Source organism: Rhinoderma darwinii, chromosome 1 (genome assembly GCF_050947455.1).
Source record: "Rhinoderma darwinii isolate aRhiDar2 chromosome 1, aRhiDar2.hap1, whole genome shotgun sequence".
Taxonomy (NCBI): domain Eukaryota; kingdom Metazoa; phylum Chordata; class Amphibia; order Anura; family Rhinodermatidae; genus Rhinoderma; species Rhinoderma darwinii.
Window position 1 is genome coordinate 240,724,840 of NC_134687.1, and position 11,817 is coordinate 240,736,656.

At 42.8% G+C, this 11,817-nt stretch overlaps 1 protein-coding gene across 1 annotated transcript in view; it reads right to left on the reverse strand.

Moving 5' to 3' along the window:
* Positions 1-11,210, reverse strand: part of LOC142760135 (3',5'-cyclic-AMP phosphodiesterase 4C-like) — a 275,471-nt gene extending 264,261 nt beyond the window's left edge. The window contains exon 1 of the mRNA XM_075863107.1: positions 11,065-11,210. The gene's annotated coding sequence lies outside the window, so the exon portion shown is untranslated. The remainder of the gene's footprint in view (positions 1-11,064) is intronic.
* Positions 11,211-11,817: the final 607 nt, after the last annotated feature.

Consider the following 11,817-nt stretch of genomic DNA (forward strand, 5'->3'; position numbering starts at 1 on the left):
CTGCTGTTTGGACCCATGGCAGGACTCAGGAGGGAAGGAACAATATTTGGCTTTTGGAGCTCAAATTTAGCTGGAATGGTTTTCGGGTATCATGTCGCATATGCAAAGCTCCTGAGGTACCAAAACAGTGGAAACCTCCCAAAAGTCCCTTTAGGGGACTGGAACGAGCGATCATTAGGTTGCTGGTACAATACACTGCAATACTAATGTATTGCAGTATAATGTCATTTTACAGGCTCCTGTAACAGCGCGATCACTGTTCCTGTCCGTTAGTCCTGGGTGTCAGCTGTAATACACAGCGGACACCTGCAGAATATGGAGCATGCACAGCGCATGAGCCCGCTCCATAAATAACCCCTCGCACCACGACGTGCTATTAAGTCGTGGTGCGCCAAGGCGTTAATGCGCAGTGGATGGTGCAAAGTGAAAATTTAAATTTTCCACTGATGTGCCATTTTAATGCACAATATATTGTGCCCAGTTTGTGCCACTGAAGACAAATACCTCATACAATGTTGAGCGGGTTCTCCCGGATATAAAATGTCATATATGTGGACGTAAGCTGGTGTTTTGGCACGCTGTGGGGCTCAGAAGGAAGGGAACACCATTTGGCTTTTGGAGCGCAGATTTTGCTTGGTAACTGTTCTGTTTGGGGTTTTGCTGGTATTTCAGTTTATGATGTGGGGGCATATGTAATCTGTACGGAGAACATCAGGGCATAATAAGAGGGTATAATAATGGTGTAAATAAATAATAATCCGCAGATATGTGGCCGGTGTCGCACTGATAAATGGTGCCCGATCTTATCCGCTTTTGGAACACTCTGCACATTTTGCATCGCCATATTCTGAGAGCCAGAACTTTTTTATTTTTTCTCCACCGGAGCTGTGTGAGGGCTTATTTGTTGCGGGACAATCTGTACTTTTCATTGGTGCAATTTTAGGGTACATGTGATTTTTTTTAATCACTTTTTATTAGATTTTTTTGGAAGCAAAGTGACAAAGAAACATAAATTCTGACAATGTTTTTTGTATTTTTTTTTTTTTACAGTATTCACCGTGCGGTATAAATGACATTTTACTTTATTCTGCGGGTCGGTACGATTACGGCGATACCATATGTATATAGGTTTTTTATGTTTTGTGGCGATTGCGCAATAAAATCACTTTGATAAAATAATTTATTTTCTGTGTCACCATATTCTGAGAGCCATAACGTTTTTATTTTTCCGTCAAAAAAGCGGTGTAAGGGCTTGTTTTTTGCGGGACGGGCTGCAGTTTTTATTGGCACTATTTTGGGGTACATGCGACTTTTTGATCACTTTTTATTCTTTATTTTGGGAGGGTTGATGACCAAAAAAAAGTGATTCTGACATTGTTTTTTAATTATTTTTTTTGCGGTGTTCACCGTGCGGGAAAAATAATATTATAGTTTTATAGTTTGGGTCGTTACGAACGCGGTGATACCAAATATGTGTACTTTTTTTTAACATTTTCATTTTTTTCCTATAATAAAAGACTTATTATAGGAAAAAAAGCATTCTTTTTTTTTGTAACTTTTATAACTTGTTTTTACACTTTTATAAAACTTTTTTATTACTTTATTTACTTTACTTTTTACTTGTTTTACTTGAAGACCTGCAGCACTGATCTCTGCTATAATACATTACACTACCTAGGTAGTGTAACGTATTATAAACTGTCAGTGTGACGCTGAGAGTCACACTGACAGGAAGCTTATGAGGACCTGCCTCCGGCTGGTTCTCATAGGCTGCTGTGCATGGCAGACCCGGGGGCCGTTATATGGCCCCCGGTTCTGCCTTGTAACCGACTGCAGCACCAGCAATCGGTCCCCGGGAAAGTTTGTTGTAGCAACAAACTTTCCAGTTTGTTATAGCAACAAACTTTCCAGTTCGTTGCTACAACACACTTTCCCTGCGATCACATGACCGGGACCTGAACTAATCAGGTCCCGATCATATCGCCGGGACCAGAGGCAGGTGATAACAGCGCGATCCGGGTGTCAGCGCTACTCTGAGACACCCGGATCGTGCTTTTAACACCCACCGTGAATTCACGTCGGCACTGCACAGAGCCCAGCAAATGTCGACGTGAATATACAGTGGGCGGTCGGGAAGCGGTTAAGAAATCCATCACAGCCTACATTTAAGTGGGGAGCTTTTCCTAGCGTATGCCGTAAACGTGGGCCAAAAACGTGATGTGCACATAGACATAAATGGGGAGTGGGTAAATCATGCACTAAGAGAGCAACTTAATTTTTGATTTATGCCCTTTACTACAAGGTCATGCCAGTCTCTGATTCCGGGCGGTGTCCCGCTTTTAACTGTATATATGCATCCTCAGGATATAAATATATTGTAAAGTAAGAAGTCATCAGCAGTGATGCCTGCCGTGAGCGGCCTGAGGGATCGCCTCCAGTCTTTGTGGGAACAGGGCTAGGTGAGTATTTATTTTATTATTTTTAGGAGAACTATGGGTGCATGATACTGTGTGGGGTCATTATACTGTTGGGAGGCACTATGGGGGCATTTTATAATGTGGGGAGGCACTATGGGGGCATTTTACAGTGTGTGTGCGAAGGCACTATGGGGTAGGGATGCATCGAAACTTCTATACTGTTTCGATACTGTGCACCCTCAAATGGTTCAATACCGTTATTTCATGTATTTCGATACTAAGCTGTGCGGCCGCATAGCTTAGTATAGTAATACATGAATGTATAAGAGCGGGGCTGCAGCTGTGTAATACAGCCATTGCCACGCTACTGTGAAGTGCACGCATGGTCAGCATGATCTGATGCGACCAGCGCTGCACTAATGAGCGGCGGCACTGAAGACAGAACATGGCGGGCGCACTGCAAAACACCCCCATGTTCTGTCTTCGGTGCCTGCCCCGACGCTGATTATTGCGGCGCCGGCTGCATCACCTCATGCTGACCGCACGTGCACCTATTGTTAGGAGCGGGGCAATGGCTGTATTACACAGCCGCAACCCCGCTCTAACGGTGCAGATCAGAGAAACCTCTCAGCTCTGCCGCTATTCTCCTGAATGCTGCGATCAAAGCTGACCGCAGCATTCAGGGGGTAAATGAGAAGGGGAGATGCCCTTTGGATCGCGTCACAGGGCATACCACATATGGGCAGACAGCCCAGGTCCATTGAAGGACCCCAGGGCTGTCTGACCATATTTCCTGTTAGTGTATACTTAGGTATGTCCCAACAACTGCCTGTGTACAATCAGTACACAGGCTAATGTACTGGCATATAGATATACAGTGAAGGAAATAAGTATTTGATCCCTTGCTGATTATGTAAGTACTGTCAAAGACATGAACAGTCTAGAATTTTTAGGCTAGGTTAATTTTACCAGTGAGAGATAGATTATATTTTAAAAAAAAAACAGAAAATCACATAGTCAAAATTATATATATTTATTTGCATTGTGCACAGAGAAATAAGTATTTGATCCCCTACCAACCATTAAGAGTTCAGCCTCCTCCAGACCAGTTACACGCTCCAAATCAACTTGGTGCCTGCATTAAAGACAGCTGTCTTACATGGTCACCTGTATAAAAGACTCCTGTCCACAGACTCAATTAATCAGTCTGACTCTAACCTCTACAACATGGGCAAGACCAAAGAGCTTTCTAAGGATGTCAGGGACAAGATCATAGACCTGCACAAGGCTGGAATGGGCTACAAAACCATAAGTAAGACGCTGGGTGAGAAGGAGACAACTGTTGGTGCAATAGTAAGAAAATGGAAGACATACAAAATGACTGTCAATCGACATCGATCTGGGGCTCCATGCAAAATCTCACCCCGTGGGGTATCCTTGATCCTGAGGAAGGTGAGAGCTCAGCTGAAAACTACACGGGGGGAACTTGTTAATGATCTCAAGGCAGCTGGGACCATAGTCACCAAGAAAACCATTGGTAACACATTACGCCGTAATGGATTAAAATCCTGCCGTGCCCGCAAGGTCCCCCTGCTCAAGAAGGCACATGTACAGGCCCGTCTGAAGTTTGCAAATGAACATCTGGATGATTCTGAGAGTGATTGGGAGAAGGTGCTGTGGTCAGATGAGACTAAAATTGAGCTCTTTGGCATTATCTGAACTCGCCGTGTTTGGAGGAAGAGAAATGCTGCCTATGACCCAAAGAACACCGTCCCCACTGTCAAGCATGGAAGTGGAAACATTATGTTTTGGGGGTGTTTCTCTGCTAAGGGCACAGGACTACTTCACCGCATCAATGGGAGAATGGATGGAGCCATGTACCGTCAAATCCTGAGTGACAACCTCCTTCCCTCCACCAGGACATTAAAAATGGCTCGTGGCTGGGTCTTCCAGCACGACAATGACCCGAAATATACAGCCAAGGCAACAAAGGAGTGGCTCAAAAAGAAGCACATTAAGGTCATGGAGTGGCTTAGCAAGTCCCCAGACCTTAATCCCATCGAAAACTTATGGAGGGAGCTGAAGATCCGAGTTGCCAAGCGACAGCCTCGAAATCTTAATGATTTACAGATGATCTGCAAAGAGGAGTGGGCCAAAATTCCATCTAACATGTGTGCAAAGCTCATCATCAACTACAAAAAATGTCTGACTGCTGTGCTTGCCAACAAGGGTTTTGCCACCAAGTATTAAGTCTTGTCTGCCAAAGGGATCAAATACTTATTTCTCTGTGCACAATGCAAATAAATATATATAATTTTGACAATGTGATTTTATGTTTTTTTTTTTATATAATTATCTCTCACTGGTAAAATTAACCTAGCCTAAAAATTCTAGACTGTTCATGTCTTTGACAGTGGGCAAACTTACAAAATCAGCAAGGGATCAAATACTTATTTCCTTCACTGTATGCCAGTACATTAAAGTTAAAAAAAGTAAAAAATAAAATAAAGTAATGTTAAATAAAAAACCAAAACACACATTACAATAAACATTAAAATAATTCTCGATACATAAAATATACACAGTCGGTATCGTTGCGACCGTAATAACACATTTATAGCGTCATTCAGGTTTACGCTGTTATAAAATAAAAAACTGCTTTCTTTCACTTATTAATGTGAGGCACGTGGTGTTATAAATTTTGAACCTCCATGTGCCTCACATTAATAGTAATTAACCCCATCATGTACCTCACACATTAACCCAATGTTGTCAATTATGATTGAGGAACATGATGGGATTAAATACTATTAATGTGAGGCACGTTGAGGTTAAAAATTCATCAAAAATTCATCAAATTATTATTATTATTGTTGGCAAAAGTATCGTTTTGGTATTGAGTATTGTAATACTACATGAAGTATCGGTATCGAAGTCCAAATTCTAGTATTGTGACATCCCTACTATGGGGACATTACACTGTGGATGGAGAGTCACTATTGGAGCATTATACCGTATGGTGCACTTTGGGGACATTATACTGCAGGGGCGTTATTACACTTGGTTATATTTCGTGGACCACCCTATTCTTTTCACCTCCATGGGTAAGGCTGTTTCTTACTAAGTTCTCTGTGATTACAGGCAGGCTCTGACTTACATTATAGAACATGCCAGGATATTTTCCCTTTTTGGACCTATGAATAATGAATTATGTAGCAATGTTCGGTATGACATTTCCCCCTATTTGTCCCAAATTGTTGATATTAGGGCTTTACTTATCATTGTATTTCACTTCTGTGGACTATACATTCTTATAGCACAGGTGAGACTCTGCGGTGACATATCACTGACCTATGGTTTTCGCTACTGCCTGGTGCACACACGTTTTAATTGTGTGCTTTACACAGCACACCCGTGGTAATATTAATACCTTAGAGTGGTCCACACATATACTGTCATTTAGATCCTCGCTATTGTTTTTAATCGTTTTTTCCGTGTATGATATTGTATTAAATAAAATTTTGAACTTGTTTCTATTATTTGTGGCGTTGTGACTTCTTGTCCTCAATTCTTTTTGCTCTTTTATTGGAGTTGTGCTATGTTGTGTACATACCTTGGAGGTGCTTCGACATTGTGTTGGCTGCACCTAACCAGTGATTCTGACCTGTGAGACGTATTTTGATAATTATACTGCATGTGTTTGGCACTATGGGGGCATTATACTGTTTGGGGAGGCACTATGGGGGCACTGTACTGCGTGGGGAGGCACAATAGGGACATTATACTAAACGAGGAGGCACTATGGGGGCATTATGCTGTCCACAAAACATAGAACGTGTCCTATTCTTGTACGCAATTGTGGCACGGACTCGCCCATAGAGGTCTATGGGCGCTTCCGCAACTGCCGATGGCTATGGATGTGTATCTGTAGCCATGGGATACGTATTTGCGGACAGTAAAAACCCTTACAGTCGTGTGAATGAGGCCTTAAAGGGAACCGGTCACCAGCATTTCACCTATTGAGCGTTACTTATCCCTCACTGGCCGCTGCTATCAAAAGTTCATTACCGTTATCCCCTCTCCTAAACTCCTCCTCCGTCTGTAAATAACGGTCTGCAAACATTTTGCGCCTTTTATCATAATAATCCGGTGTGCCTTTGTGCGCACACACCAGAATAGGACATCAATGCACAAGCGCAGGATTGTGTGTGCTGGGGGAAGGCGCGGAGCTGTCAATCAAAAGTAGGGGTGAGGGGTTAACTCAGAAAGACTTTGCTGGTTTAATAGGTGAAATGCTGATGACCGGTTCCCTTTAATGTTAAAAAAACATTGCCATGGCAAGCTTCAGGTGCTGCAAGTGTTGTCCCTCATTCCTACACTTGAGGCCAAATGCACACGATGCGTATTACGTGCGGATTTGACGCTCATCTTTTCATAAAGAAAAAAAATGATTGTAATACAGTACCAGCAAAGTTAGGGTATGTTCCCACACACAGGATACGCTGCGGATTTTCTGCAACAGAAAATTTGCAGCAGAATCTCAAGAAAAAAACTGGTAAATCTGTCACAAAAATCTGCACCAAATAGAGCGTTTTTCCTGTTCATATTTCTGAAGAAACGCAGCGGTTTAACCTGCGGATAAAGGATATGTTCAAACGGGGCGAATACGCTGCGTAGTAGCACGCGGCGTATCCGCCCTGTGCGCCGCAGGGAATTCCGGGCGAAAAACCACACCAGACTGCGGTGCAGTTTTTCGCTTGGAATGTCCAATGCGGAAAACTGCTGCACTTAGCCGGCCAGCTACAGGCCGGCCTCCTAGGATGACGTTTCATCCCAGGAGAATGCTGCAGCCTGTGATTGGCTGAAGCGGCAGTCACATGGGATGAAGTTGGAGGGAGGAACACAGACTTCTGGGTAAGTATGATTTATTTTTTTTCTGAGTTGCGTTTTTTGCGCTGGAATCGCTGCGAATTCCCTGCAAAAGAACGTAACAACTGCTATTTGTTGCAGGATTTACATCCCCATTGAATTCAACGGGGAAAACCAAACCTGCAACAAGTAAGCAGCGTTTATGCACCGCAGGTCAATTTCTGACCGTTTTTTCTGCTCAGTATTTACGCAGCGTGTGGATGAGATTTGTTTATCTCATCCACTTTGCGGTTACTGTATTTGCTGCGGATTTTCCACAGTATTTACGCAACGTGTGAACTGACCCCAAAACATATCTGTTGCGGAATTTATGTTCCCCATTGCCCCCAAATCTATGGGCCAAACACGCATCTCCGCACAAAACCTACAACATAAATTGACATGCTGCTAAATTGAAAGTCGCACCGCAGAACACTTTCCACACGACTTTTCGGCGTTTTTTCTCTGCAGCGTGGGCATAAAATTTTCTAAATATCATTCACTTTGCCGCTACTGTAAATGCTGCAAAATTTCCGCACAGAATCCCGTTGCGGAAATTCCGCAGTGTTTACGTTACGTGGGTAACCCGGCCTAAATGAGAGTTCAAGAAATCTAATCTACACATTGCATTTTTTTTCTGCACATAAATTCACCTGTGGTGCGTATTTTAAAATCTGCAGCATGTCAAATTACCTTTCTTTTCTGCTTGCGAATTGTATCGGACTATTTAAAAAAAAAAAAAAAAAAAAGAAATCTGCCGCATAAAACCGCATCTAAAAACGCATTAAAAAAAACCTCACTATTAGGGCTTGTCCACACGTATCGGAATTGCTGCGTATTTTCCGTCCGGAATTGCGGACGGAAAATACTCAGCAGAATACAGTAGCAGAAAAGTGGAAACAACTCTCATCCACACGCTTCGTAAAAATTCCGAGCAGAAATTCCGTTTTTTAGGGGAGATTGAGAAAAATGCAGCAAAATACGCACCATTTTCTGCAGTAAAAAAAATTTCAGGAAATGGTGCGTTTTTTCCGCAGCGGAAAGTCTGCTACTTTCAACGGAATTGCTGCAGAAAAATTCTGCTACGTGTGGACAAGACCTTATGCCACATGCTAACGTTGCATATTTTGCTGTGGAAAATAAGCACCAACACCGCAGCAATATGCAGGAAATTCGCAGCTAATTCGATGCAGTTTTTGCGTTTTGATGTGTTGTTCGGTGCGTTTTCATGCTACAGGTTTGGTGCAATTTTCCGCTGCACTAGACAGATACAATTCGCGAGCGGAAACGCAAGATAAATGGACATGCTGCGGATTCTAAAAAACTAACTGCATGTCAATTTCCTTCCTGAAAAATACCACAGCGTGTACATGAGATTTCCTGGAATCTCATTGACTATGCTGGTACTGTATTACGGTGCAGCTATGGGGGGCATTATACGGTATGGTGCAGCTATGGGGGGGCATTATACTGTATGGTGCAGCTATGGGGGGCATTATACGGAATGGTGCAGCTATGGGGGCATTATACGGTATGGGCAGCTATGGGGGGCATTCTACTGTGAGGGGCAGCTACGGGGAGCATAATACTATGGTGGTCGGCTATGGGGGGCATTATACTGTGTGGGGGTAGCTATGAGGGCATTTTACTGTGTGGGGGGCAGCTATCGGGGCATTATACTGTGTGATGGATTTATACAGTGGGAGCAGCTATGGGGGGCATTATACTGTGTGGTAGCATTATACTGTGGGAGCAGCTATGGTGGGCATTATAATGTGTGGGGGCAGCTATGGGGGGTCATTATACTGTGGGATGGACATAGTTCGTATATATGTATATATATTGTGTATAGTAGGGAATCTACATATTACAACTTAAACACATACTCAGTGTACACATACTACTATACATAATATATATATATATACATATATACGAACTATGTCCATCCAATGTATTCAAATGGGCATGCTATTATTTATTGACTCATCTATTAATACATTTTGTTCTTAAATCACAAGGCAGTAATTTGTAAAAAAATTAATAAAAAGAAGAGCAAACACTAAACATGACTCCACTGCAAAAAAACACAAAAAAATATGTAACGAATAGAACAGAAGATGCTTTTTATAAAAAATTGGCAAACAATCGATAGCATATATATGTTTTTTATTTCTTCTAATTATGCATTATTAACCTGGTATTAAGTACATATTTGTCTAAACACTTATTTTTGTAAATAAATATTTGAAAACTGTAATAATTTTTTACTAAATGTTAAACAGATGTTCCCCTTCCCCGTGTGTTTTTTTCAAAACACGTGGAACCAAGCTTTTCCCACTCTTTTCCACTATATAACCTGGCACTAAACACGTGCGAACATGTATTACAGACCTGATGAATGGACCGGTAAGGTCCAGAAACGCGTCATCCATGAAATAAAGAAAAAAGTAATTTTAAAGATAACACCATCTGTCATCATCATCATTTCTGGGATGACCACCTCCTGGGATGACGTTTCATGCCATGTGACCACTGCATCCAATCACAGGCTGCAGCGGTCACACGGGATGAAACATCATCCCGGGGCTGCAGAACGTCAGAGGGACGCTTCGTCATGGTAAGTATCCTTTTTTTTCTGTGCAGTTTTTAGCAGCAGACATGCCATCCAAAAAACTGCACCACAATTTGGTGCGGTTTTTCAGCCGGAATTCCCTGCGGCACACTCGGCGGATACGCTGAGTGCTTTTACGCAGCATATCTGCCCTGTGTGAACATACTCTAAGGCCTAATTCACACAAACGTATTTCACGTCCGTGTTACGCGTGCGAAAATAACGCACGTCACACAGACCTATGCAATTCAATGGGGCCATTCAGACATTCAGTGTTTTTCACGCAGCGTGTGTCCGCTGCGTGAAACTCACTGCACGTCCTATTCTTGTGCCTTTTTTGCGCATCACGCAATGGGTGTGTGAAAATCACGGACATCACACGGACGCACATCCGTGTGCTGTGCGTGATTCATGCAACAGTTGCTAAGGGAATGATTTTGAAAAAGAAAAACACTTCCTTCAGTTTATTTTGCGGACTTGAAACGCGTGACATACTGATGACATACGCGTGTAAAAAACGCTGACAAGCACCATACACTGATGACACACGGAACTGCAACGCAGGAAAAACGCTGCATTTTTTACGCGTGCAAAACGGACACCTTCGTGTGAATAAGGCCTTAGGTGCAGGCTTTACCTGCGGAACTACCTGCGGATTTTCGACACCAAATTCCGCAAGTTGTGCATTTAGCCTGAAAGTTTGGAGGTATGCAAGGTTGTAAAACTCAGTAAGTACTATAAAAGCCAGGATGTTTCTATTGATCCAAGATTATCACACTGCATGAAGTTACAGAGTCTAAGCGATGAAACAATCTAAGACATATTACTTATGTGTACTCATGTGTAATGTGTACACACACGTATATACATATGTTCATATATTTGTACATGAGTGCTGTTAGAGACAAATCGACAAGTAATCAAGTCATGGTGTATGTGGCTACTTACCCTCACTGACACAATTATTTACTGTTATTAACGGTAACCACTACAGTACAGTAACTTATAAGTGACAGTCAAGTGTGGTCCCAGATCCCATGAACCGTCGTGTGACACAAGCAGAGCGATTGCACATATATGTCGCCGGGAAGCGACTCACATTAGAAATGTAGACAAAATACTCACAGGCTTGGCGTGACGTTGTTTTCGGAGGAGTCCTCGGTGCAAAGCCAGGAGGTGACAATAACTTGCTAGAAACAAGACACCATAACGAATCAACTCTCCTCAGCTCCATGCACGTTCAGCGGTGGTGAGTACTGTACTACTGCGAGACGCCGACTCCCGCGCAATCACCTCACAGGACTGTTCTTCCTTCTCAGCAGTTCAGCTGATATAGCGCGTAGTATTGTACTATGTGGTTTCTAACGCTGGTGACCAGTCATAGGTTACCTGCACAGTTGTGAAGTGTTATTCCAGTGACTGTCGGCATATCCTGCTTAGTACTGTCATATATCTCTCATATTTTCTCACATAAGTGTCCTTAGTATTTCACTATCTTTTATGTCCTCCCCTTATAACCCCTCCCCAGTGTTTAAAATGTCTCCAGATTATTGCAAACAATCTCTTGAAGGAAAAGTTTTTATTAGGCCTCGTTTACACGAGCGTGATATACGTCCGTGCGACGCGCGTGCTTTTCTGTTTACAAACATCCAAACAGAGTGTCATAATGATGGCGGCTGCGCCAAAATCTCGCAGCCGCGCATCATACGCTGATGACACACGGAGCTGTTAAGTACCTTTTGTGCACGCAAAACGCCACATTTTTTGCGTGGGCAAAACGCACACGCTCGTGTAGACCAGGCCTAAATCAATTGCAACTTTTGCGATTGGAAAGTCATGGCCCTTCTCAGAGGCGTAGCTAGGTTCACCTGCACCCGG